Here is a 27,268-nt window from a genome sequence, read left to right on the forward strand (position 1 = left end):
AACTGGCGCCAGGGCAATATATACACGGGGGAGCATATTCGGCATATCCTTAGACCCACCTCCCTCCTTGTCAGCATGTATACGTTGGCCTAAAAGCATTATCCACAACCTTAAACCTGTGGGCGTCAATCGCCTTAGTTTAGGCATACAATCCTCGGTCCTCAACCTGAGTCTTTGGGCAGTACCACCAGGCTCACCTCACTACCCTAAACAGCATTAACGTAACCCAGAGGAGGGCCTAAAACATTCTCAGTAGTGAGTACATAGTGGGCCCGACCGTTCCCACCGCCCACTGTCCAGGGGGCAGGGATGTAAAGCCCAGGCAATTCTGACAAAGGGGAAGCCCGTCTCCCGGGGCCTTCAGCATGGTGAAAGTCTCAACCCTACACACAGTCACAGGGGGGCCGGGCACCGACCCTGTGCTCCAACTCAAGCCCCCAACCACCTCACAGCTGAGCCCCACTCACCGGGGCTCTTGGGGCAGGCTCCGGACGTCTCTTGCGGTCCCCACTCTCTGGGTTCTCCAGTGCTCCTCCAGCAGGCCTGTGGGGACTTCTACGCAGGACAGGGGGTGGGGCAGGCACCGATAACGTGCCTCAACACCCCCTCCCTCTCACTCCCTCTCCGCAGCGGCGGCCACTGTGGGGCACTGACTGGAGGGGTGGGCTCCCACTCCGATCTCTCTCTACAGGGCTCCCTCGAAACCACAGGGGCCCCGCTACCACTCCTTCTACTTCCTCTTCCCGGCGGGCAGCCATCAGCATGCGGCTTCTGGGGACGTGGCAGCAGCCACCAATCCGTGTGCGGCGGCTGGGGGGGCACGGCCGGTGACGTCACCGGCGCCCCAGCCACGTGACACAGCCCTCCTCTGCTTCCAGAGGCCCAGCGCGGCCTACCGCGGCACTGCAGCAACCCTCTCTTGGCTCCAGGGGGCCACCGCGAGGAACCAGGCACTAGCCTCACTCCCTGTGTCAGCAACCCCGAGGTCGTGGCGGTGATTTCCAGGCAGCAGTCATGCGGGGTGAGCACCAGCGGAGTTCACTATGGCGCCAACGCGGGGTAGGCTCCCGGGGCACTTCAATTTGGCAAAGGGCACGCTCCTCAAAGGCACACAGATGAGCCCCGGGCTGCGACGGTGAGGGGCCAGCAGCGTTTTCCATCCACAGCGCGTAAACACCCAGGCAGATTCCTGCAGTGGCAGTGACAGGCAATAGCGCTTGTATCTACACAGCGCTGGGAAGGACACAGCAGTGTCTGGGGCCAGACATAGCTTTGTAGACGCAGAGCTATAAAAGACAGCAGTCCTGGCATAAGACAGTTCTTCCCAATAAAACAGTTCCTTTAGACCAAGCAGCGCTTCTGCAGCACAGCGCTTGGGGGCACAGTCCTCCTAATACAGTGCTTAGGAACCAGCAGTTCAGGCAGTAGCACCTCCAGCAGGGTAGCGCTTTGCAGGGCAACAGCGATTTTACGGCACAGCGCTTTAGGGTTATAGAGCTTAGGGGGCAGACAATCCCAGCAGTAAGCCCCAGGGTAACGCTCCTCACCCCCTGGGGGGTCCAGTCCAAGGTGCTCTCCTCTGCTTCAGGGGTTTTTGGGCACTGCTTTTGCGAGGCGCAAGGTCCCAGCAGCCTCAGGGACCTAGGCTGGCACTCCTTTCTTCTTCAGGGACCAGGGAACAGAGCAACAGGCACTACTGGGCCAGGTCAGCAGTTAGTGGGAACTCATCAAAACTGGGCGGTAGGCTTTCACCATCCTCCACTGTAGCATGGCCCTCCTCCTACACAGCAGCCTGAACTTCTGCAATGGGGCTTCCACTAGCCCTGGGGACAGCAGAGGGGTTCTAGTAAGGTGCAGGGTCCAGCACAAAGGCCCAAGTTGCAGTATCCCTGGCAGCAGGTCCCCTCGCGTCCTGTCCCTGCTCTGTCTCAGCACATGGTGGCCCATGCCCCTTATTTTTATGCCCCTCACCCCACCTACCACTCAGTGCCAGAAGCTTCTAGAATTCTCTGGGGAACTAGTTCTAACTGGCTCAGGGGGAGGAGTAGAGCACCCTGGTTGCCAGGCTTTCCCTCCAAATTCTGGGATGGCTGGGAACCAGACAACTAGACCGCTAACCTACTGCAGTCAGGTGGCACAACACATAGCCATGGCATCCTCTTTAAATACAGCATGTTACCAGGGTACATTTACATAATGAGGGGTTAATAAGTGCACACCATTGCATTGCATTTAACCTGGCATCTCACGCCACACATGGCCTATACCGTAATCTTCACCATGGGGGAGACATCCTAAAATAGGGGGGTGAATAGCGTACACAATTTGGGGAAAGGGGCCAAGTCCAACGCTTCATAACAAATAAAATCAGTACACTATATGTCCAATAAACAAATGGAGATGCCTTCAAGTTTTAAGCAAACAGTCTAATGAAGGATCAATGACTTTGTTGTTGCTCTTTCTCGATGCATGAATAAATACCCCTGCCACTTCCATGCAGCAAGGGTTGGTGTCCTATACCAGGAGCGTGAATGTATCATCAGCCGTGCTCTCCCCATTCAAGCCTGAATGCATGGAGGCCCTTCTGACTGTACTGTGGGGCCAAAGTGCTGTCCCTTACCTGCTGCCTCATGCCCCAGAACTCAGCGCTCCTCTATCCCTGCCATCGCCGCCGCTGCCAGGACACTGCAGGGCTGCCGCCGGGACAGGGGACTACATCCCCCAAAATCCTCAGCGGCTGGACGCCGCCTCCAGCAAACAGGGTGCGCCCGGAGGCGCTTAAAACGAAGGACTGCCCTCCGCGTCACGGGTAGCACCGGGAGAAGCCCGGAACAAGGGCGGGCCCTCTGTGGCCCTCAGAGGCCAGATGAGGTCGGGCCGGGCAACCCCCCTTGGTTTTGGGGAGAAAGGACATGAACTAAGGTATGAGCATCTAGAGACTATCCACGAACACTTCTGCTTCCTCTAAATGGTCAACCTATTGGTTATTAGGATACCCACTGGACCGATATAGGATCGTGTATGTTACTATTGGTTATAAGTTACTTGTACCATGGTTTCTAAAGGGGCTTCCAAACAAGCACTCTCTCTGGGGGCAGGGGGTCACTCAAGGGGACACTGGACAACAAACTAACTAGGGTAAGATCGGTAATTGAGAGAGCAGAACATACTTTGTCTACAGAACCCATATCCTGAAAAATGATCCCCTTTGATTTCAACTGACTCACCAAATTCTTTATTACTGAGGGAAATAAATGAAATTTGTAATACTAGGTACTTCCCAGTAGCACAGGGAACTGAGCAATTCAGCCCCCAACATGCCCTATGGGAAATAGAAGCCCCCAGTTTAGTAAATCTCCCCACCCACATAATAGTCCCCTGGAATCCCCTTTCCCATTAATAGACAAAGCTAACACTCAAGCGAACACGCATTCCCATGTCCCTCCCCAGAACAGAAAGCGTAATGGTGTGGAAGATAGGGGGAGTCTAGCGAAATATCAAAAAAATTATTCCGAGTCCCCCCTCGGTCAATGCCACCATCACACCTGAACCACTCAAAGCATGTCCAATACTGGAAACTTCTGTATCCACTTTACCACCCAATCTTTTGGCCCAGCTTGAAGAACTAGTTAAAACCTTATTATCCCCGCTCATAGAAAGGATAGAGAGAATTGGGGAAAAGCTCATGACGATAGAAGAATCTATCAAGCTAAGTAAGCAACCGCAGAGCCTAGTTGCTTCTAATATGCTCGCAACCACTGCACATAGTAAAATTGCCCAAAATCGGTCACTAGATTCCACATTACTAGAAAGCATGCAAGTACCCAACAAATCGACAAAGGAACCGAGACCTGCCGCTAGAGCAGGGCCGTCCAAAGTAGCCACGAGCTTTGAGGGGTCAGTTGCTAACCAAGGTAATATGTGTGGAAAAATCAATTGTATAAATCTACCACCAGAGGCAGCACTTTATGTTTGCGTCCTCTCGGGTGTACCAGTGCTCACCAACGGGAAAACTGAAGGGCATCAGGACCTCAAAAATAAAGTACAATTTTGGTTAATTAAGAATAGACCCCTTCCATATTGATGGAAGAATTTTAAACGTCAGAAGGGTGGGATGGTTAGGTTCCCATCCTAAGGACATGGTTGGAGACCTGGTAATTGTTAACTTCAGGGATAACCAGGTCATCCCATATCTACGTAGTTGGGACTCACAAATAGGAGACGGGCCCATAGCAACAAGAGAATTGTCCGATTTCTATCCCAGAAGCGCATACCTGCCCCCCACATGATGGAGTGTAGAGAAAAACCACTGGATGATCAGGAGGGGCCCCCTAACGAGTAGTTATAAGATACCCACCTACAATTGTTAGGACCTTCTTCATGGCTTGGATTTGGAGATCTGAAAGCATCCAATAAGCACAGTTACCTTTTTGCATTGTTAAATGTAATGAATCTTAATTGATGTCACCTATGTGCGTTCTTTTACATAACCTAGATACAATTGTAATTGTTTATTTTTTAACTTGCAAAATCTATCTTATTGGGTTGACTCCTTACTGTCTGTCCACAGGGTAAATGATTCATGTTTTTCTAACTATATTTTATTTTAAATGAAATTTGTACGCTGTATGCTTTTATTGTTATTATTTTTAACCGAATAAAGTACTTTGACTTAAAAAAAAAGCCTGAATGCATGCTCAAACACCTCCCTCAGGCCCAGCAGTCACTGCTGAAGTTTCAGGGGTCAACTATCAGTATCCCAAAATATTCTGTGATCCGTCTAAACACAAACATTGAAAGTGATCGAGCGGGTTACCAGCCACTGGTAATCTAACACCACATCCTCACCTGGGCCCATAAATTCATTCACAACACACTGGCAAAAACCGTTGGGGTCAGGTTTTTGTAATCCTTTGGATTAGTTATCTTTTAATCCCTAACTAATCTTTCACTGATCAAAAGTTCTTTCCTCTCGTCAATGGAGCATTAGTTGGAACTAGCTGATGGTGAAATGACATAAGATTTCAATATACTTACACATTTGAAAATAATCACTGAGTCGGGATGGCTTTTAAATTTCTATATCAGATTAAATTAATGTAAAGCACTTACACAGTACAGAGCAAACTCCGTCTCTCACAGGAAGGAAGATTCAAATAATCAATCAAATTGTATTCATTTATACTTTGTAATTACACTTTTCCCTGTTCTCAGACAGCATCCGGGTCTTTCGACTTCTCTAGTCTAACTAACTAACTAATACTACATCAATTATACCTTTCTGTATGCTTGTACCACCCACTTATGTTTCAAATTTATGAAACTCCTAACTCTGATTGGACAGGCAAGGGGAGTTGATCATCACACCATGCTTATTTTCTAACATTTTCTTTCGGCTCTTTGTTTAAATTCCTACCCCTTAAGTTTTATACATCTATCTTTATTCCCACCCAGATTCACAATGTAGTTGTGACATTTTAGAGAATAAAACTGTAGTTCTCATGCATTTCATAGACTGTCGTTCCGTTTCCTATGAAAGTTACAGTTTGCAGCCTTGGCCCATGTTCAAGTTGACATTGCGTCTTTCAGTTTGGGTTCACTGCGCATGTGTGGCAGAACGAGAGGGAATAGACTGTGGTTCAGAACTCTAGGCCCATAACAAGCACTATTGAAAGAGTCAAAAAGACAAAAGTTAAAATTTTGAAAAAAATGGTTTCACTGTATACCACCTATCTCTACTCTGGTCCTATTTACTTACAATTATTCCTCAGGTATTAGCATTAGTGTAATAGCTGGGTTTAGCTTTTCAGCAAGCAGGTGGCAAGCATGTGAGTTTCAAGCGGTTATTTTGTTAGCTACTGTGCAAGTGCAGAACGTTTCCCTCCAAGCATAAATACTTCATACTACATAGATGCAGTAGACGCATGCGGACTAAAGAATTCCGGTTAGTGGCCATTTTAGCATCACTCTCGAGTTACTGGTTAGTAATACACATAGGCAAGCTTCAATCGTGTACTCATATGTCATGTAAATGCTCTATTTGCACAATACAAGTGTTAATAAGGGGTTAGCAGTTACTGGAGATGATTGCTTTGAAGCAAATCACTTTCTAACAAGTCCTTGCTCCATCAAATGCCAAAAAATCACCATCAGTGATAAAAACTTCGTCAGAGACGAAGGCACAGAACATACATCTTGCATGGAGATATATAGAGCACTTGGTGCCTGCCCAAAACTAGTGATTGACTAAAGAGAAGTGGGCACAGTCTTTGAAACAGAGAGAAGCATTTATGTTTTTTTAAATCTGACTTAAGAAATTGGAGTATTTATTTCTAGCCACCACCTTTTGTAGAGACTGTGACAAAGAGGAGTAAGAAAGAATCAAAATATTGAAGAATAATGACCAGAATTTAGGCCATTATTGGCATTCATTATGAGTGGCCCAGCATGTCGGTGTGATCATTATCACATGGATCACATCTAACACCAAGGTGTTAGGATATTACTAAATGCAATAATTAACTCATATCTGACTTTTTGCAGAGTGCAATAAATATTCCAACACTTGTAATTGCGATCCAGGGGCAACCAAGTACTTTTAAATGGGTCAGAATGTAATGGCCCTCCTGTAATGAGGACCTTTGTATTCCCCAGAGCTGTCCCCCAAAATCCTCATAAATGATTAAAGTGAAGGCCCATTAACATGATTGCTTATTGAAGTTTAGATTGCCACTATTAGCATTCCTGTGGGCCCAGCTAGAGTGAAACATAATACCACTTCAACTTATAAAAAGCCCTAGCTGACTTGAGAAAGAGAAAGCTATCATATTTTAATGGTATTTAAGAGCCATTGGAACAGTGAAATGTTGACAGCTCCATTGAAGACAGTGGATTGGCTCAGGGATAATAATGGCTGGTATAAGCCTTCTACTCCAACATGCCAATGTTTGCCTTTCTGTTTCTCTCTTTTTAATTTAGAATATTCTACCCTCATTGGGTTGAATGTTCTAACACCCTTATAGTGATTGTGCTGTGGTTGTTAAAGGCAATTTCTCTCATTATTGGGCCTTGCCTGCAGCTTGGGCCTATAACTGGGGTCAAGGCCATTAACAACTGAGGTAGCCCTCAGCACTGGACTATAAGGCTATAATACATGTCACAACCACTTTGAGAGGGCAATTGAATAAGCAGGAGGTGCTGGGCCCTTTACTCCTGAAATCTCAGGGCCCAGCCTACTATGGATCCGGAGCAAATCGTCCAACTACCCCTTCAGCACTTGACTTTCAGTGGGAGTGCAGGTCAGGCAGTCTAAGCCAGCAGCAATAAATGATCTCCAGTGAATACTTTTTTTAATGAAAAAAGGACTATTTATACACTGCCACAAAGAAAAAATCAACATACATATAAAATCCACACACTACCTTGTGGTAAAGGTCTAAGATTTCAAAACAGGGGCCTGAGACCCACTCCCCTCCTGCTACCAGTAGTGGTTATTCCCCATTCACTATAGGTGACATTTTGGGTAAGCCCCACCAGCAGTCTGAGGCTCAGAAGTTCCACTCTGACTCTAGATTAATGTGGTCCAACGCTGACTAACAAGTTCCCCCAGGGCTGTTTGGCCTAAAAATCACTCTTAACCACACCAGCAGGATCTGAGTGACAACAGTCTCTGAACATGCCTCTTTCAAAGGCCCTGGAGCGGCAGCGGGTGCCTCTGGTAATTCTTTAACACGCAGCCCAGGATCCCACGTTTAGGTGTCCTTATGTCCTCGCTTGGGGTCTGCAGTGGCCGGAGGGGGGGTTCTCCATGCTCATGAGTTCTTCAGGTTCCTTCCCATGGATAACTGGGTGCAATTATACTGGTGCTGGTGCTCAGTCATGGCTTGGGCCAATTTGGATAACCACAGTGGTCTCTTTCTTCCACTGACAGTCTCAACCAAACCACACTTCTTGCTTGCACCCAGTAGACCCTGGCATACAAGGTCAATGTTCCTACTCTGGACACAGGCTACGGCCAGATCAGGACAGCATCAAAACTGCATGGCAACCCCACCTGGCATACTTGATACCACACACTGTGTTAGAATAGAAATTGTTTATGCCTATGCTGTTTCTAATTAAGTTAGCATTCGCTACACCATTTTTTATTTGGGTGCTGTTCGAAACTGATCTAGTTCAATTCTGAGAAATGTTCCTCTATAAGTTTGGTTTCTGCCATGTTAGGCTTGTTCCCGTAATGAGTGCACTATTCATATTAACGCATTCCTTTCTCACTAGATAGAGGCCATCTCCCACTTGTCTGGTGGCGGGCTCCGGATGCAACAACCTTGGGTCCTGTTTCTTTGTGTAAAGATCTGTGCGCTGAAACTATTTTTTCTATATTTCGCTTTTAGCTGCACCTGTTTGGAAAATTCCACTGTGGGCGTGTTTTTGCCCGGTAATGAAACGTACATAATGTATCTTTATGCTTGTTGCTTTCAGTTCCCTCTGCAGCACTCCCTGCAACTGGGCAGATGGGGCTCTGCTCTGAGTCTATATGAATAAACAGTTACTGGTTTGAATTCTCTACTGTCTGACCAACTCTTCATTTGGTACAGAAGGCTGAGAGGTGGACATTAGTGACCTGGGTGCCCCTAAATGGGTAACTTCCTTCATTTGGTGCCCGAATAGGGACACCTTCGGGTGATTAATCCATCCCCTTTCCGCAGACGGGGGGCCAAGGACATTGTCGGGCGGTACTGACGGCCCAGGGTATTCTTGTTCTGGTTGATATTTAGCAGCAGGTGTATACTCAAGATCATGTATCAGAATTGGTTGGTTCATGAGATGTGACTAGAGGATGGGATTAGGAAAGGAAGCCAGGTGATAAAACAAATGCTGAGATACTTGCTTTGCCCAGTCGTATTATTATCAACATGCACACACTTATTCCACCTAAGAAGGTCAGCTGGGACAGATTGACGGTTTGTAGACAGCAGAAGGATGAGAGTGTGTCTGACTCCTTTACTCTGTTTGAAGATACATTTTTGGATTATATTGGGCAGGATATGTCCACTGAGCGAGTTGTCCGTTTGTTTTTTGGCAGGTTTGGTACTTATCTTCTTCCGGAAATAATGCCTAGTTTGCAGGTGTCTGAGAGTACTTGGTACGTCTTCTCCCTCTGTGATTTTGAATATGGCCCAGTATTATGAACAAAGATATCAGGAGGAAAAGGATAAAACTCATAAGAAACATAAGGACTTAAAGACAAAGTATTGTTGAAGCAAGATGACAAGAGAAATAATAGGGGATGAGGAGGTCCTTCTAGACAACGTACATGTACTAGACAGCCTTCAACAACACCTTCAGGACAGAATCAGTGTGCTTATTGGAAGGAGGGAAGACATTGGTACCGCCAGTGCCCTGTGCTTTTACAGAAGGTTTCGCCCCCTAGAGGACACGGTTCTGATGGTAGCAGCTGTGGCACCGACAGAATCAGAATGCTGCGGCTCCTGGGGGCCGTTCTGATAATAATTATTTTGGTGACCCTAGAGGGGGACAGTATTATCATGATGTTTATGACATAGATGATGTGACACGTATGTCTTACAGCTAGGACAACCAGGGACAGAATGAGGGACCAGTTCAGATACCTGTAGATACTCGTGGTCCTTATGTCACAGCGGATTTGCAAGGTTCGACTAAGAAATATTTGTTGGATAAAGGTGCAACGAAGAGTTCTGTTTCTCAACATATTTTCCATGGGGCGGCTTTGTCTGGTCATAATAATGTTTCTGTAGGTTTTTCAGGTGTACTGGTTATAAGCCCCATTTCATGACCCCTTGCGTTGACTGTTGGTCCTTTCACTGTAGAATCCTCGTTCTTGTTAACATCGAATTGTGGTGAGAATTTGATGGGTTTGGATTTGTTGAAGAGATTGCATGCTACTATTTACTGTTCTCCTGCAGGTGTTTATATAACTATGGGTCCAGATGTGAGTACTAAACAATGCTTGTCTCAGGATGTGCCCCTCCCAGCTGAATTTACTGAGGTACCACCCACACTGTAGGCCAAAGGTGATACGGATGTAGGCTTGTTGCATATACTACCAGTTTCTATTCAAGTTAAAGATAACACTATTTTACCTCACATTCCTCAGTATAAGATACCACAGGCAGGAGAACAGGCTCTTCAGCAGATTATTCAGGATTGGATACGAAAGGGAGTAGTCAAAGAAACGTCTGCCAACATTTGTAATACTCCTATTCTTCCACTTGGGTTCCTCTGAGACCCCCACCAATGTTTATCATTTTGTGATTAATTTGCGTGAGGGTAATAAAATTGTAGTTCCGCATTTTCTGCTGGTCCCTGATATCACTACACTTTTAACGGTGATTCCATCTACTGCTAAATTATTTTCTGTTATTGATCTGAAAAATGCAGTTTTTTGTATTCCTATCAATCCAGACAGTACGTATTTGTTTGGGTTTACACTGGCTGGTAGAAGCTTTTGGTTCAGTCGCACTGCTCAAGGCTATACAGAGAGTCCTAGTATTTATAGTCAAACCTTAAAAAGTCAGGTGGATTCATTATTACTTCCCTCAGGTAATGTATTGGTGCAGCATGTTGATGATCTCCTAATAGCTTCCAATATAGAACAAGGCTGTAAAGACAGTACAGTGAAACTGTTGTTGCATTTGGCTCATCAGGGACATAAGGATTACCGTTTTCAAATTTCAGTATTGTCGACAGGAGGTCACCTATTTAGGTCACCTACTGTCGAAGGAGGGTAGGAGATTGACCCCTGAGCTTATTAGTACTGTTGTTAAAATGCCCATTCCACAAACTCAAAAAGATGTACACGCTTTTTCGCCAGTGGATCCCAAACTACTCACTATTATTTAAAGCTTTCTTGCATTAACAACGAAAGCAGTGCATGAACCTTTGCCTTGGATGGCAGAATGTCAGCAGTCTTTTGAGCAATTAAAAACTGCACTTTGCTTGGCTCCGGTGCTTGGTACACCAAATTATAAAAAATAATTTGAGCTCTATGTTCATGAAATGGCTGGCTGCGTGCTTTCTGTCCCAACACTGCAATTTGGGGATAAGCGGAGGCCTTGCACTTATTTTTCTGATGTGCTTTATCCTGTCGCAACTGCCCTCATGAGCTGTCTGAGCGTGGTCAAGGCTGCGGCCACTACATTCATACAATCGGCTGGACTCGAACTTGATACTGACCTCACAGTTATGGTACGCCATGCTGTGGATACACTTTTGAATAAGATAAAGACACAGTGATCATCTTACTGGTTATGAATTGACATTGTTTGCTAAGCATATTATGATCAAAAGATGTGCCACTTTGAATCCAGCCACGTTAGTACCCCTCCTTCTGAGAATGATGCAGTTGACAAACATGATTGTATCTTCTGGACGGAAGAAGAGATGGAAGGACGGGTGCACCTGACTATTTTCCCTTATCTGACCCTCAAGAAGAACTATATGTCGATGGCTCTTGTTTTAAATGACCAGATGGCACCATCGCTATAGCTTATGTTATCACTACATTGCGTACGGTGGTAGAGACATTACGGGTCTCCTAGCAGTCGCTCAAGCTGCTGATCTTGCTGTCCTTCTTTGAGCTTTCAAATTGAGTGAAGGGTTAGTTGTCAATATTTATACTGACAGCAGGTACACATTTTGGGTTGCGCATAATTTTGGGCGACTCTGGCCTGAGAGGGTTTCTTACGCCCATGGTACCAAAATTCTGCATGGGCACCTTATATTGCGGCCTTTGTCTGCTTTAATGCTTTTCAAGAAACTGGCAATAATCAAGTGCAGCGCCCATATAAATGTTACTGATGATATGGGTAGAGGAAATACCTTTGTAGATCAGACAGCTAAGGAAATGGTTCAAAGTAAGATGAAATGCATGTTTGTTGCGGGTCCAGCTAGTTGAGGTGGTCATGTTTGAGAATTCCCTTGAGAGTGTAAAGGATATACAAAGTGAAGCCACGATAGAGGAACTGGTAAAAAGGCAAGAGAGAACAGCGCAGCTGAATGAGGAAGGTGTTGGATTGGTAAACCTGGAGAGCAGAATGGATGTTGCCTGATGCATACGTACCTCCAGTGGTTACTATGGCACATGATAAGTAAGTAAGTAAGTATTGGACTTGTACAGTGCGAACTAAGACCAAGGGCTTCAAGGCGCTAATGCAACTAAAAGGAGGCAGTGGAGAAGACAACACGCTCATACTGAAGTATGTGAGAAAAGCCAGGTTTTTAAGCTCCAGCGGAGGATGGAGTGAGAAGATTGACCAGAGTGCTCTTCCGGGAGGGAGTTCCACAGCCTTGCCGCAACCAACGAGAAGGCTCTACCTCCCCACCAGGATTTTCTAAACTTGGGGAGTGCTGACAGATTTTTATTGGAGGAGCAGAGAGGCCTGCTAGGGACATATTGCTGAATAATTGACTTAATGCCCTCCGGACCTGGGCCATAGTAGGCCTTATGAGTCAGGCAGAGGGACTTGAAAAGGATCCTTTGATCAAGAGGCAACCAGTGCAGTGACCTGATTGCGGCAGTGACTGTATGAAATTTTGGAAGATTCATCACCAGTCTAGCTGCAGCCCTCTGCACCAGATGCAAACGTTGCATAAGACCCTTGTTAATGCCCGGGCATTACAATAGTCAAATCTGGATGTTACCAATGCTACCTCAGCCTGCTTGCGTGCTTCAAAGGGGAGAAAGTGAACAATTTTTCGAAGGACCCTAATAATGCCAAAACAGGTAGAGATGGTCTTACTAACCTGGCGCTCCATGGAAAGGAAATTGTCAACAATGACACCTAGGTTATTTCCATAATATCCGGACAAGGGCAGGCACCTAGGCTAGCAGGCCACCAATCCGTAGAACAGATGTCCTGATTACTACCGAAGACAAGTACTTCTGTCTTGTCTACGTTTAGTTTCATGTAATGTTCCACCATCCAGGAGGAAAAGGCCTGCATACAAAGTTTAAAGTTAAGGGCAGAGTCCCTGATGTTATGGGATATGGAGACCATAATTTGGGTGTTGTCCGCATAGGACAACACCTCCAGCCCAAATGTTCTAACAACCTTTGCCAAGGGTGCTACATAAATGTTAAAACATGTTGGGCTCAGGGAAGAGCCCTGAGGCACACCACAGGACATGGATTTAGAAGCAGAGTAGAAAGGGCTAAATGTCACGGGTTAAGCCCTGTCACTAAACAAAGGAGGAAAGCAGCCTCAAAGCCAGCCTCCGATCCCAATCTCCCTGAGGCGTTGAACCATCCTCTGGGGAGACAGGGTATCAAAGTCTGCGGGCTGGTCAAGGAGAACGAGCAAAGTTGTGTGCCCTTCATTCACTTTAGTACAGATAGTATTGAAGACGGTGGTAAGTGCAGTTTCAGTACTGTGATGGCTTCTAAATCCGTGCTAAGAAGCATCAAGCAAAGAATGATCCTTAAAAAAAGTACTAAGATAGGCGTTTAAATGGGTCTTCAGCATCTTAGCAGGGACCGGCAGGAGAGAGATCGGTCGATAGTTTTTTAATTCTCCCGGGTCTAAGGAAGGCTTTTTTTTACAATGGCTTCACTAACGCCGTCTTCCATAAGGTGGGGTACAACCCTTCAAAGATGGCAATATTGAGAACAACCGTAAGGTGTGGAAGAATGACTCTGCGGGCAATTTTTAACACCTTAAGGGGACATGGATCTAATGCAGAGCCTGATTTGACTAAATCTAGGAGGCGGTCAGTCTCCTCCAGCAGCAGACTTGGGAACTTGAGGAGCCTAGACAGACATCGCTAAAATGGAGAGCAAACTGAACAGAAGAGCCAACCCTAGGGTTGGAGGCTTCCAACAACGAATAAATGTCTGTAATCTTGGATAGGAAGAAATCAGATAATTTATTGCAGAACTCTTGAGAGAATTTAGAGGGGTCTGCCACATGAGGAGAGATAAGGGAGTTAATTATTTGAAACAGATCCCTAGAAGATTTCAAGGACCCTGTGATCTTTGAATAGTATTTTCCTTTTTCCTCCACGATGGCTGCCTTATAATCCTTAAGGCACTGTTTATGCAGCTTCCTGCCTGATGGCTCAAGATTAGCATGCTAACGTCTCTCCTGTCTAGGGCAGTCCTGTCTCATTTTTATGAGTATTTCCGTAAACCAGTTGGCAGAGGTTTTTTGTCTTGCTGAATAATGGTTGCTAACAGGGGCATGGGAGTCCATTGCTGCTAACAGGTGTTGTGAGAAATCGGCAGCTACTAGATTAAAATCAAGAGACATATCCAGTTCAAAGTCTTTGAAAACGTTCAAAACCAATGTTCGCTAATGAGGCTAAGATTCCTCTTTTCGTCCACCTTTTTGAGACCAGAAGAAGGCAACCCTGATGTCAGAAAGTCGAAGGGAAGGGCAAAGTGGTCAGACCAGGCCAAGGGGATAGGTTCTCCGTCCGTGATACGGGGGGTCATTGGAAAAGACCCCGTCCAAAGTGGGCCCCACACTATGAGTAGCACCCCTAGTCAGCTGAAAGAATCCACAGCCCCTCATAGTATCTACCACATTTTGAGTGTCCTTACAGTGCGTGTTGCCTAAGTGAAAGTAAAAATCTCCCAGAAGGGTGAGATTAGCTCTATCCAAAAATGGTTCTAGGAGGTTACTAAAATCATGGCTAAAAGAGGCCCTAGGGCCTGGTTGCCGATAGCATAACACTCCCGAAAAACTCTCAGTGGGGTGCAGATTGATAAACAGATTGATTGGACATGGTCCAGCTTATTTCAGTGCGGAAGGTATCTGCAAATTGTCAGCCCCAGTGTGGCATAATGACAACATTTCTAAGACAGCTGCACATTTGGTGAAATATTGTATGGTCTGTATGACGTATGATACAGGGAAGGGTACCCCTACACCACATGGTAATTTTGCACCACCTACATTTCCTTTTGGAGTCCTCCAAATGGGTTGAGGTTTACCCCACTAAAGGTAATACAGCCATTATGACTGCAACCTTACTCCTTAAAGAGTTCTTTCCTCATTGCGGCTTGCCCCGTTATCTGTAGTGACAACGGAAGTCCTTTTAATGCGAAAGTGATTACATTGATTTGTGAAGGTTTACATGTAAAGCAGAAATTCCTTGATGTCAATCATCCATAGTCAGCGGGTTTGGTTGAGAAGTACAATGGCACTCTCAAACTGAAATTGGCAAAAATTCAGGAAACAACAGAGTTGAAATGGCCAGATTCTCTATGTTAGCTCTTTTTTCAACAAGAACCACAGCTCATTCTAGAACAGGACTGTCACCCTATGAGGTTGTGTTTAGACACCCGGAAAATGCCTGCGGCATACCTCGTCCTCGTAGGAATATTCTGTGTTGCTTGATTACCTTGACCAGTTCACAGAAAGTGTCCGTTCTATTCACCAACAGGTTAAGAGTCCCTACCTTCTACACCAGAGGGACCAATACATGATATTCAGCCTGGGAATTATGTGGTTATAAGGAATTTCCAGCGGAAGAAAGGTTTGGAGCTTCACTGGAAATGTCATGAAGAGGTTCTGTTGGTGACATGGACGACTGTAAAGGTAGCTGGTCGAAAGAACTGGGTACATGCTACCCACTATCAGAGGATTCCTTTGCTGTTGCCATACGACCAGTGGGTCTAGGAGGGTTTGGACGATGTGGAGTCTGAACAGATGCCCAGGTTTGTTCCCTTCAGTAACTGTTGACCTGGACGCAGATGGATAAGGAGAACGAGTATGTATTAAATCAGGCTGTTCCTCTAGGAATACGAGCTATCCAAGAGCCTTTGTTTGTTGATCACATGGTACCTGGGGCTACCAGGTACAATTTGCGCCCTCGGCTGAGGGACACTGAATCTAAGGAGAAAAAAGATTAGGGATGGACTGCGTAAGATAGCCAGTACTAACTTACAGTACCAACTGCATTAACACAAATTAGGGGAGAATTTTGTACTTACTTTGTTTTTGTAGTTTGAACAATGAGATAGATTGGCTAGAGAGGACAGAAGTAACCTTGAAGGTATACCTTCTGGATTGACGTGGAATATATTAAAAGAGCTTAGGACGGAGCAAGCTCCATCGCCGGTGCTCAAGAGCACCAACTTATTGATGGACAATAGGAGCCTGTACCAGTGAGGCTTTGGCGGACACTGAGAACTCTTTATATTTCCTTTGGATTTCCGCCCGCTCTGGCAATTCATTATGCATCCCTTTGGTAGAACGGTTGCTGATGAAGAACAGCCAATGTTAATGTTAATGTTAATGTTAAGCTGCATTTATAAAGCGCACTGACACCGGAGGTTTCCTGGTGCTGAGATTGTGATTGGGGGTAAAGGCTGAGGGCTAGTGGGAGTTCGAGAAGAGCCAGGTCTTTAAGCTCTTTCTGAAGCTCAGCAGAGTGTCAGAGGTTTTGATTTGTAGGGGGAGGGAGTTCCACAATTTGGGTGCCAAATAGCTGAATCTACGGCCACCCAGTTTTTTTAGTTTAACCGCCGGAATGGTGAGCAGGTGGAGATGGGCAGAACGGAGGTTACGGGCCGGGCAGTGCGGGTTGATGAGGGATTTCAGAAAGGCTGGGCACTTGGTCTGCCGGGCCTTGTAAATTAGGCAGCCGATTTTGAAGGCAGCCCTTTGCGTAATGGGGAGCCAGTGCAGCTTGGACAGAAGGGGTCTAGCAGATTGCCATTTGGGGGCTTTGCAGATGAGTCTTGCTGCCTGGTTCTGCACCATCTAGAGGCGATGGAGCAGAGACCTGGGTAGGCCCCAGTAATGAGAGTTGGAGAAGTCGAGGCGGGAGAGAACAAGGGAAATGAAGATTTGCACCAATGCTTCGTGGGAGAGCAGGTGGGAGATTTTGCGAATTTTTCGTAGCTGGAACATGCTGGCTGAGATGATGGCTCCGACATGGGTTTTAAGAGAGCGGTCGTTATCAATGGTAACGCCCAAGCTTTTTACCGCGCTTGACGGGCTGGGAGGAGTGCCTAGCTCATTTGGCCAGAATTGTGGGCCCCAGTGTGCCGAGCTAGTGCCAGGCAAGATGAGTTCAGTTTTCTCCGGATTTAATTTGAGCTGGTTGGAAATCATCCATTGTTGGATGTGGAGCATTACTGCCTGGAAGTTAGATGCGGCATATGGGATGTCTAAGGGGAAAATATTCTGCATGTCATCTGCATAATTGAGGACAGTGCATTTCCAGTTTCGTAGTGAATGGATCAGCGGTCGGAGGTATAAATTAAAAAGTAATGGTGAGAGGGAGGATCCCTGAGGGACTCCATAGGTGGTGGGTACCTGGGTTGCAGTAAAGGGGCCTAGATGGACTGTTTGCACTCTGCCCGAGAGGAAGGACTTAATCCATTCCCGGGCAGGGACCTGGATGCCCGCCTCTCCGACACGGTGGAGAAGGATGTCATGGTCCGCCGTGTCGAACGCGGCCGAGAGATCCAGGAGGACCAGTGTCTGTGGGGACCCTCTGTCAGCATTCTCCCGGAGAGTGTCGATGACTTTTAGAATGACTGCCTCAGTAGAATGTGCTGGTCTGAAGCCGGCTTGGTTAGGTTCCAAGAAGCCAGAACTCTCTATGAATGCCGACAGGCAAGTTGTCACATGGGCCTCCAGAAGTTTAGAGGTGTAAGGCAAAAGGGAGATGGGCCTATAGTTAGCAGAATTGGCGGGTCAGCTACGGCTTTTTTTAGGAGGGGAACTAGTATGGTCTCCTTGAACATGGTGGGGACCGTGCCAGTGATCAGGGAGGTGTTCAGAAGGGGGAGGATACTATCAGGTAAAGCTGAAAAGACTGCCCTGAGGACTGGAGGAGGACAGCAGTCCTTGGGAGAACCTGATTTAAAATGGGTAGTGAGCTCAGAAAGAGTACTGGAAGTGATGGCTGGGAACTGAGTGAGGGAGCAGGGGTTGAGAGGGGAGGAATCTAAAGGACTAAAGGAAATGGAAGGAGAGATAGCATTATTAATATCTGCAATTTTCTGAATAAAGAAGATGTTAAGCGCATTGCAGGTGTCTTGGGTTGGGGCCTGAGAGGGAAGTACTCTGTGATCCGATGAGAAATCATTCATGATTTTGAAGATTTCTTTGGATTTGTTGCGGGCTGAGACAATGAGAACTCTTTATATTTCCTTTGCATTTCCGCCCTCTTTAGCAATTCATTATGCATCCCTTTGGTAGAACGGTTGCTGATGAAGAACAGCCAATGGTTCTTGTTACACAGCATAATGTGATGTGTTCCTGAAAAATCAAAATACTGTGTGTTGTTCTTTTGGTTCTCCTGATATTGGTATTGTGTGGTATGTCATGGGTTTTGAAAAATGATCAAAGTGCACTTTTAAGCAGCAAGGGAAAGTTTCCTCACTGAAAAGGAGCAAAGGAATGGCCCCAAGCAATGTATTTTTAGAGACACATAAGAGGTTCTTTGGAGAAGGGGCTGCTTGTTATCCAACTGAATATGTCACTAGTTTGTGGACTACATATCCTTTGTCACTTGTAAATTATACTTACACTCTGCCATCCCAGTTCACAGAAGTGAAAGGAGTTTTGGTTTTGGTTGTCCGGGGCCATGTCTATATTATAGAAAGCCACTAGAAAAGAGTAATCCAGGTTGTGATAATAATACACGTTGCAATAATTCTTATTTTGAAAAACTGAAAATCACATTAGTGGGTTGGCATTACAAGGAATTGATAGTTTCCCCAGAAGCTGGGTATTACCCTGCCCATTGCCTGATTGTGAATAGTACTGACACTTTCTTGTACATAAATTGTTCAAGAATAGTGATATACAAAATACAATTCCTCTGGTAAATGCTGAGGACCCCAGTCCTGTTGGAATGAACTCCCAGTATGCAGCAATGGACTGTGAAAGGCCAATTTTCGTGCACCCAGGGTTTTTATTTTTGTCTGATGTGAGATATTCTAATGCTCACTATGGTACAGATGATGTAGCTCTTGGAATGGTACTGCCGTTGGGTGTACCTTGTAAATACGCTAAGCCCAAATTAAGATGGGTTCAAAGGACTCTGACAAAATAATTCTGTCAGGGAGTGACTGATATAGAGGTCAATAAATATAGTAATGGGATCATCTTTGGTTACATCCTTTCTTCTATTTGGGTGGAACTTATATGGCCAGGGGTGAGAAAGCTAGAGAATACTTTGGATACAAGTAGCAAATTTGATCTAATACTACAGTAGCAGCTTTGTGTGACATCACCACTAAATTGGAGAGTATGCGAATATATTGGGAACAGACCAGATATGCAGTTGATTTTATTCTAGCTAAGAGTAGTGGTTTATGTGTGGTAGTGGGCGACCAGTGTGTGGTCGCGATCAAGAATATGGATAAGAATATTACCAAACATATTCCAGATATCCTTGACACTGTTAGAGGAATGGACAGTGGGAATTGGAGTTGGTCTCTGTTTGGTAGCTGGGGCTGGATTCATGAAAAAGTGATTTACCTGATCGTAATATTAGTGCTCTGATGTGCCCTTATTCAGTGTCTTCCCTTCTGCTGTTCCTATTATACCACTATTCTCACCCCTAAGAAGAAGATATCAATTCATGACACAAATGCTGCTATAATGATCCAAAAGAATATAGAAGATCTGATGCACATCGATAAAGGGATTTTCGAGAGTTTCTCCCTGCTTACTGTTTCACTTCCTGATATTGACAATATGGCGTGCTCATAACCCCTTATTATGGAGAATTCTTGTTATTTTTTGTAGTTTTATTCCCTCTCTCGGTGCTGTAGGAATATATTTTTAGCTCATGCTAAAAGGAGGGTCTGTTAGAATAGAAATTATTTGTGCCTATGCTGCATTTAATTAAGTGAGCATTCACTGCACAGTTTCTATGCGGGCACCATTTTAAACTGTTCGAAACTGATCTCATTCAATTCAGAGAAATGCTCCTTTATAAGTTTTGTTTCTGCAATGTTAGGCTTGTTCCTGTAATGAGTGCACTGTTCATATTAGCGCATACCTTTCTCACAAGATATCGACCCTCTCCCCCATGTCTGGTGGCGGGCTCCAGATAGAACAACCTTGGATTCTGTTACTTTGTGTAAAGATATGGGCGCTGAAATCATTTTTTCTGTATTTCACTGTTTAGCTGCACTTGCTTGGAAAATTCCACTGTGGGCGTGTTTTTGCCTGGTTATGAAATGTACATAATGTATGTTTATGCTTATTGTTTTTAGTTCCCTCTGCAGAACTCCTAGCGACTGGTCAGATGGGGCTCCACTCTGAGTGTATGTGAATAAACAGTTATTGTTTTGTATTCTCTACTGTCTGACCAACTCTTCATTTGGTACAGAAGGCTGAGAGGTGGTAATTAAGTAAGGGCGAACTTTGCGGATTCGCAGTCCACGAATTTGCGTGAAATGGCAAAATAATCGGCGAGTTTGTGGATTTTCCAGCGAACTCACGGATTTTTGTGATATTCGCACAAATAATGTGACATATGTGTCAGTAACTTTGCCACCGCGCCGAAAGGCACTGAGGTCTCTTGAGTGAGCTGTCCATCATAGTGGGGAAACGGCTTGAAAATGTTGCATACCCTAGTGTGTGTGTGGCAGGGCCAAATGGGCGGGGCTTCTATGCGAGTTCACATGCCTCTTGTTTATAAAGGGTCAGAGACTGATCAGAGCAGCAGATGAGAAGAAAGCAGCCTCCTGGTCACAGTAAGTACACAGGGATTGCGCTCGAGAAACTCTTGGATGCAAAGACATCCATCAAGGATTACATCTAAATGTAGGCGGTAGTGTTGCGTGCTTATCTAGGTTCCTGATCGATACTGTGACCTTATGCCCCTATTCGGCTATAAATCCATTTATTCCCTATATTGGCATAACCGTTCAAGTGCGATTTTCTGAAAAGTCATCTCTGGCCTCACACGAACAGAGCCACATTCCAGCATGACTCTCTGCTACTTCCTTTGCGACCAATTAGTGCAATGACAGAGCAGCAGTCACTATCTGATATTCCTAGATAACACTCCGAGTTCTTCAACAAGATAAAAACTTAGCAAACCTGGAAATCCCTGCTTGCTATGTTTTGATTAGTAATGGAACTCTAATGAGCAACTGATAACTGTCACTTCCTAGTGACATCTTTAATTGACGTCTTATGTCCAGCAAACTTGCGTCAAACCCGGCACCTGTCAGGTATAAATATTACCCACGTTGCCTTAAGCAATGAGAGAGATACGAACTGCGAGTTTGTTGCCTGTTGCTGATGCCAGCTGCCTGCATGACCCTGTGTTGGTAAAAACTAGCACTCTGTCGCTGCAGCCTGCTATCCTGTGGTGGTGAAGCTGCTGATTACCATTATCGCCGCTACAGCGCGAACTATGGTACAGTACGCTTGAGGAGCCGAGCAGCCGTCCTCTGCGAAGACATCCAGCCGATTCCAGCTGCCCGCGGACGCTGTCACCCCTCCTTCCTCGACGCGCTGAGAGAAGCCGCTGCCTTTCTCGTACAGAGAAATCCAGTCCCGGCGCTTCCGGTTTACCCTCGCGGGTGACTGGGAAATCGAGAGAGACCCCTGAAGGAGATACCAATCCTCCATCATTCTATTCAGAGGTATGGTGTTGACTAAACCCTTAGAAGAGAATTCTTGAAACAAACCTTGGCAAAACCAACTTAACTTAAAGCTACTTACTTGCTCCCCTTCTCACGTGTTAGGCTTAGGTCAGGCACACTGGGGTAGGCTTAGTTAGAAGCACCAGTTGAGTATGTTAGCCTAATGTATATATGACTGTATATATGTTTTATTACTTTTAAACCATTGTATGGCTAAGAAACCATATCAATGCTTTTACAGTTCTATTTCGCAATACTTATCTTACTGTACGTACTTTTTATAATAACAGTTATTGCAATTGTGGCAATACATTTCTCTTGTACGAGAAGAAAGACTGTTCAATAAATGTTAACCCTTTATTGATAAACGCCCGTCTCTCTATTCTCTACATACTGTGAAAGTAAACTGCACTAGACTGACTGAGTGAAATCTGTGTCTATTGTTTCACACGACCCTAGAGATCGACTCTTGATCTGAGGAGCAAAGTTGTCATGTTGCACGGTTGTTGGAAAACTGAATCCCTTCTTGTCTGTGCCAAGGAAGCTGATCACTTCCTATGCAGAGAAGAAAGTTTCCAGTGACCTCTGAGCTAGTTGGTAACACAACCCAATTAAGTTTAGCATAGTCAGTGGAGGCCTGGAATATCCGCAGTTCCACGTCGATACTACTGTTTATGTTATTCCAATGCGCAGGGCCTAGTGGGAAACTAGGAACTACACTACATGGCGCCCTAACGTTTGGTAAGGCGATAAACTAACGCAAGACTTGTAGAGTAACTCAGTCGTGCATATTTCACACCCTTTTCTCCCGTAAAATACTCCAATAGACGTCTGGAGTGGGTGAAAGGTTAAAATCCGCCCGACCTTAGTAGGAAGAGATTCCTATGTAAAGCTCTGGTTTATTCAACGTTGAAGGATACAGTGTTCCAAAATATTGTGCATCTAATCTTCGTCTCCTTGGAGACCTACTCTGCAAACCTCGCATTTATACAATGTCAGTAGAAAACAACGGCACCGCTGGGGCCGCAGCAGATGCGACTCAGCAAGGTCCCGAATACACAGACCCGGGTGCTATTATCATCCCGGTCCAGTTAAGAAGATCTATAACTTTAAAACTTATAGATAACGGACTGACACCTCAAGGTGGTACAGTAATTTTCGTGATAGAGGCTCACGAGTATCGGCAGACAGAGGTATTCTATTCATGGATAAACTTTCCAGCGGTAAACGCTATAACACAAGAGTTTCACTATTACAAAATAGAGGAACCTCCGGGAGAGTACGCTCCTTTCGAGGAGATTGAAATCCCACTTAAATTTCAAGAGCACCTGCTCTGGTTTAATGGCGCCCTAAAACACAATGATCACATTACCAGGCTCGGTCCACTAGGTAGACCAGGAGCCACGTGGCCGGTTCTAGCCAGCTACACACCACATCCTGACATTGCAAGAATGTCAAGAGAAGAGCTGTTAGCACAGCTAAACACATTAATAAAAATACATAGGCAATTAGTCCAATATGTAATACGGACTGCAACAGTCCAGCCAGCTGTTAATACACCACAGCTGACCCCTCATCAGGGGAACACAAATAAAATTACACCACAGAAAATACAGTCATGTCTTGGTAAAACACCCGTAAAACGGGAACAAATTCCTTTCTGGTTAGCCCAGAAAATCACTCAAATAGAGGCAGTATTTCCTGATACTACCCCTATTGAGAAACACAGAATCTTGACCATCTGCCTTCCTATGGGAATCGCACCACACGTGGAGGACTGCGACACTTGGGGTACAGTCTTTGCTTCCATTTACACAAAAACACACGGTGTTCCGTCTATGGCGGTAATACCAGAAGTGCTAAAACAGATTCAAAATGAATTCGGTCCAGAGCCCGCTTTAAATCTAGGTATGAAATTACTGAAAGACTTCAAGCAGGTCACGGCTATATTATTAGCCAACATAAAGGGAGAAGCAGCATCTGTGGCGATTCGCCAGAAGTTGAAGGAAACAGATATAAAAGATCCTGTTGAGCTTGCAAAAATCATAGAAAAATGCTATGAAGAATTAGGTAGAGACAGCTTGGGTGGAAAACCAGTAAAGCCCCAACTGCTCGAAAATCCAGAAAAATTATTCATTAAAAATAATTTAAACACTCCTAAAAAGAGCTGGGATGGAAATAAACAATCCACTCCCAAGGAAAAAGTTTTCCAGTCCAGAGGAAGGTCTCCTCGACGGAGGGAAAGAACTCGAGAACGCCAGTCTCCCCAGAGGGAGCCCTCTGAGAAAAGATATAACCTTAGAAATAGGGATAATCTGAAAAAACCTGATAGATATCAAAGTATTGATACACGTCCCTCTCGATCTCTTCCACAGAATTCGGAAAGAAGAGGACGGTCAGACCCAGGAGAGCACACCAAGTCCAAAGACAAGGAACCTGCTCGAAATAAGAAATCTCAATTTCAGAAAAAGAAGGTAGCCAGTATTAGAGTGATCAACCATGCCGAGAATACTGAGGACACAGTTGAAAAACGGGGAGTGGGCATTGACAATGTTGGACAGTGCAGCAGAGATCAGTATAGCGCGCAAGATCTTGATGAGTCATCTGGAGACAGTGGACACGAATGAATACATTCAGGTTGAAACTGCCGACACCAGACTTAGCGAGCCCCATAAAATATACGAAATAACATTGCGTATAGAGGGTGATAAGACTAGGAAAATTAAGGGTCTGTTTTGGGATAAGCTCTCAAAAGGCTATGATATTCTGTTAGCTGAAAAAGATTGGCCCCCAGAGTTTGTCAGGGAGTGCCCTCGTGGCGAAGAAGTGATTATGCCTGCCTTCTCGAATCACATACCGATTCGCAAAAAATATACATATGCAAGGAAATGGGCAGTGGCCCAGGCACCTGCATTATATAAAAATCATGTAGGATGGGATGAGGATTCACCTCCTCACAAAATCCAACTAAAAAGTGAACCAACTGCCCAACGGCAGTATCCCATAAAGCAAGAAGCTAAAAAACAAGTCAGGGAGATCTTAGATCAACTTGAGTACCAGGGGGTGATTGAAACATGCACCTCTCAAATGAACAATCCTTTGTTTCCTGTCTCCAAGCCAGACAATTCATATCGTCTAGTTTTGGACTACAGACACCTTAATACATGTTGCAAAACCTTTGCAGTACAAAACTCGCATAGTGCAGCCCTAATGAATAACATAGTTAGGAAAAAATATAAAACGACATTAGACATTTCTAATGGTTTCTTTTGTCAAAACATTGCACCAGAAAGCAGATACTTGACCGCTTTCTCCGCATTTGGGTCGCAGAAAAAATTCTGTCGACTCCCACAGGGGTTCAAGAACAGCCCAGGACTATTCTCAGCTAGGGTAACAGAGTTACTACAAATCTATGATGATGAAGCATTATCTTACGTAGATGATATTTATCTCACAGACGACGACTTGGATACTCATTTGAAAAGAGTGAACACCATCATACTTGGGTTCGCAGCAGAGGGTTACAAATTCAACTTTAAAAAGTCCCGAATTGCCCATCTGACAGTACTATTCTTAGGGTACGAATTATCAAGTGAAGGGAAAAGCCTAGCGGACAACTTCTTAGAGAAGTGCGCTGTACTCCAAGCTCCAAAAACGCTGAAGAATTTACAATCCATACTAGGTTTTCTGAATTTCGGAAGAACTTACATCCTAAATTACGCAGAGAGGGTTAAACCTCTCTACGAACTAATTAAACCTGATTTAAAACAAATCAATTGGACTCAAAAACACACAGAAATAAATTTTGAGATCACTGCAAACAGACATGTTAGCAAAAACAAAATTAGATACACGTGACAACACGATCGATCTTGTAATCCGAGTCATCCCAGGAAGATGCGGATTCACGTACCTAACCTCTAATGAGGGAGAAAAGGTACCGATTTCAATTAAATCTCACTTGTACACACAAGCAGAAAAAACATTCAGTCACATAGAAAGAACTGTGAACGCAGTTCAAATCGCATTAGCAAATGAACGAGAACTAGCACACGGCAAACGGATTAATATCCTTACAGCGGAATCCGCCTTCGAGGCGCTATTCAGCCCAGTAAACCTGCCTACAGTGTCACTGGATCCGAAATGGATACAGTGCATAGATTCTCTAGGAGCGGAAGACGTGAAATACTATTTCGCCCCGCAATACAAAGAACTGAATGATTTAGAATATGAAGAAGAATATCCTCTGCCAATAGAAATTCTGCCTCTCCCACAATACGCCTGTATAATCTATACAGATAGCTTTGTACAGCATTTTAATGTAGAGAGTAAATCCTACAATGCAGCATGTGCGATCATTAAAGGTCGTTGGCTGTGCGGTAAATTCAGACCGAAAGTAACAAAAACTGAATCTGTAAGAAACTGTTCGGTTCAGAGAACTGAAATCAGATCTTTAAAGATGGCGCTCGAAAATGCAGAACGCGAATTCCCCACACTTATAGTGTGCGATTCTCATTTTTGCGTCAATTCTTACAATAACAAACTGCAGAGTTGGATCAAAAACGACTACAAAGATGACACAGGTGCCACAATAAAGCATAAAAAGCTCTGGAACGAGGTAGCTCTTTTAAGTAAAGAACTACAAAAGACTCACGTGATTCACGCACAGAGTCTTCAACGTGATGGCGTTCACGTTGCAGGGAATTCATTGGCTAATACAGCCAAAGCGGAAGCAACTAACCCGGCTTCCGTAGCCACAAAAAAACGTACAGATAAGTACATAGACGGGGAAACCATGCTAGCAGTAAAAACGACCGTAAAAGGCGACTGTGCAGCACTACCCGTAAACTATCCACTCAATTATGCATACATAATCGATGCAAACTCCGTTCCTTTTGCTCGAATCCCTGGAGTGGGGGACAGAGTAATTCCAAACACGAACAGGAGAATATTTTTAATAGCAGACGCACACATGGGTTTGGGTCTAAGGCACAGAGAGATCAAGGAATCACTGACTGAATTACAATCAGTATTCTGGTGGCCGGGAATGAGTGTAGAACACCAAATATATGCAAACAACTGTGAAAACTGTAATAGGGATCGCAGTAGCGAACCTTGCTACCGGCTACCAGTCAGAAAGAGCGTAACGCTGCCTACACCACACCCTGCGTCCTATTAACAGTTAAGGCGAAAAGCACTTAAAAAATGAGGTCTCCAGCGCTCGGCTGACGCTAGAACGGTTATAAAAGATTTGCGAGTCAATATCGGCACATACGCAATTACCACGTTCCATTCTGACCAGGGTCCTGCTTTCAGCTCTCGAGCCTATAAGGAGGCCATGGCCAGCATGGGAATTGGGTTGTGGTATTCTTGTCCGTCGCACAAGTGTGGTAGAAAGAAAAAACTGGGACATAAAGTAATCTATAACAGCGAAGGGATTAGGTTCAGGCGCTGGGTGGGTCAAACATTTAATAAGTGTCCAGACTAGTCTTAACAACATGCCAAGAAATTCTCTAAAAGGTTTCAGCCCATACGAACTATTGTTCGGAATTAGAATGAACGTTCAGGACCTCGATAGTCAGATGTCAGTGGTACAAGAAGAAACAAAGCAGTTTGAAGTAAAAGGCGGTTGGCTGTTTTACAGGAACTGAATGAAAC

Source organism: Lissotriton vulgaris, chromosome 1_1, assembly GCF_964263255.1.
Source record: "Lissotriton vulgaris chromosome 1_1, aLisVul1.2, whole genome shotgun sequence".
NCBI lineage: Eukaryota > Metazoa > Chordata > Amphibia > Caudata > Salamandridae > Lissotriton > Lissotriton vulgaris.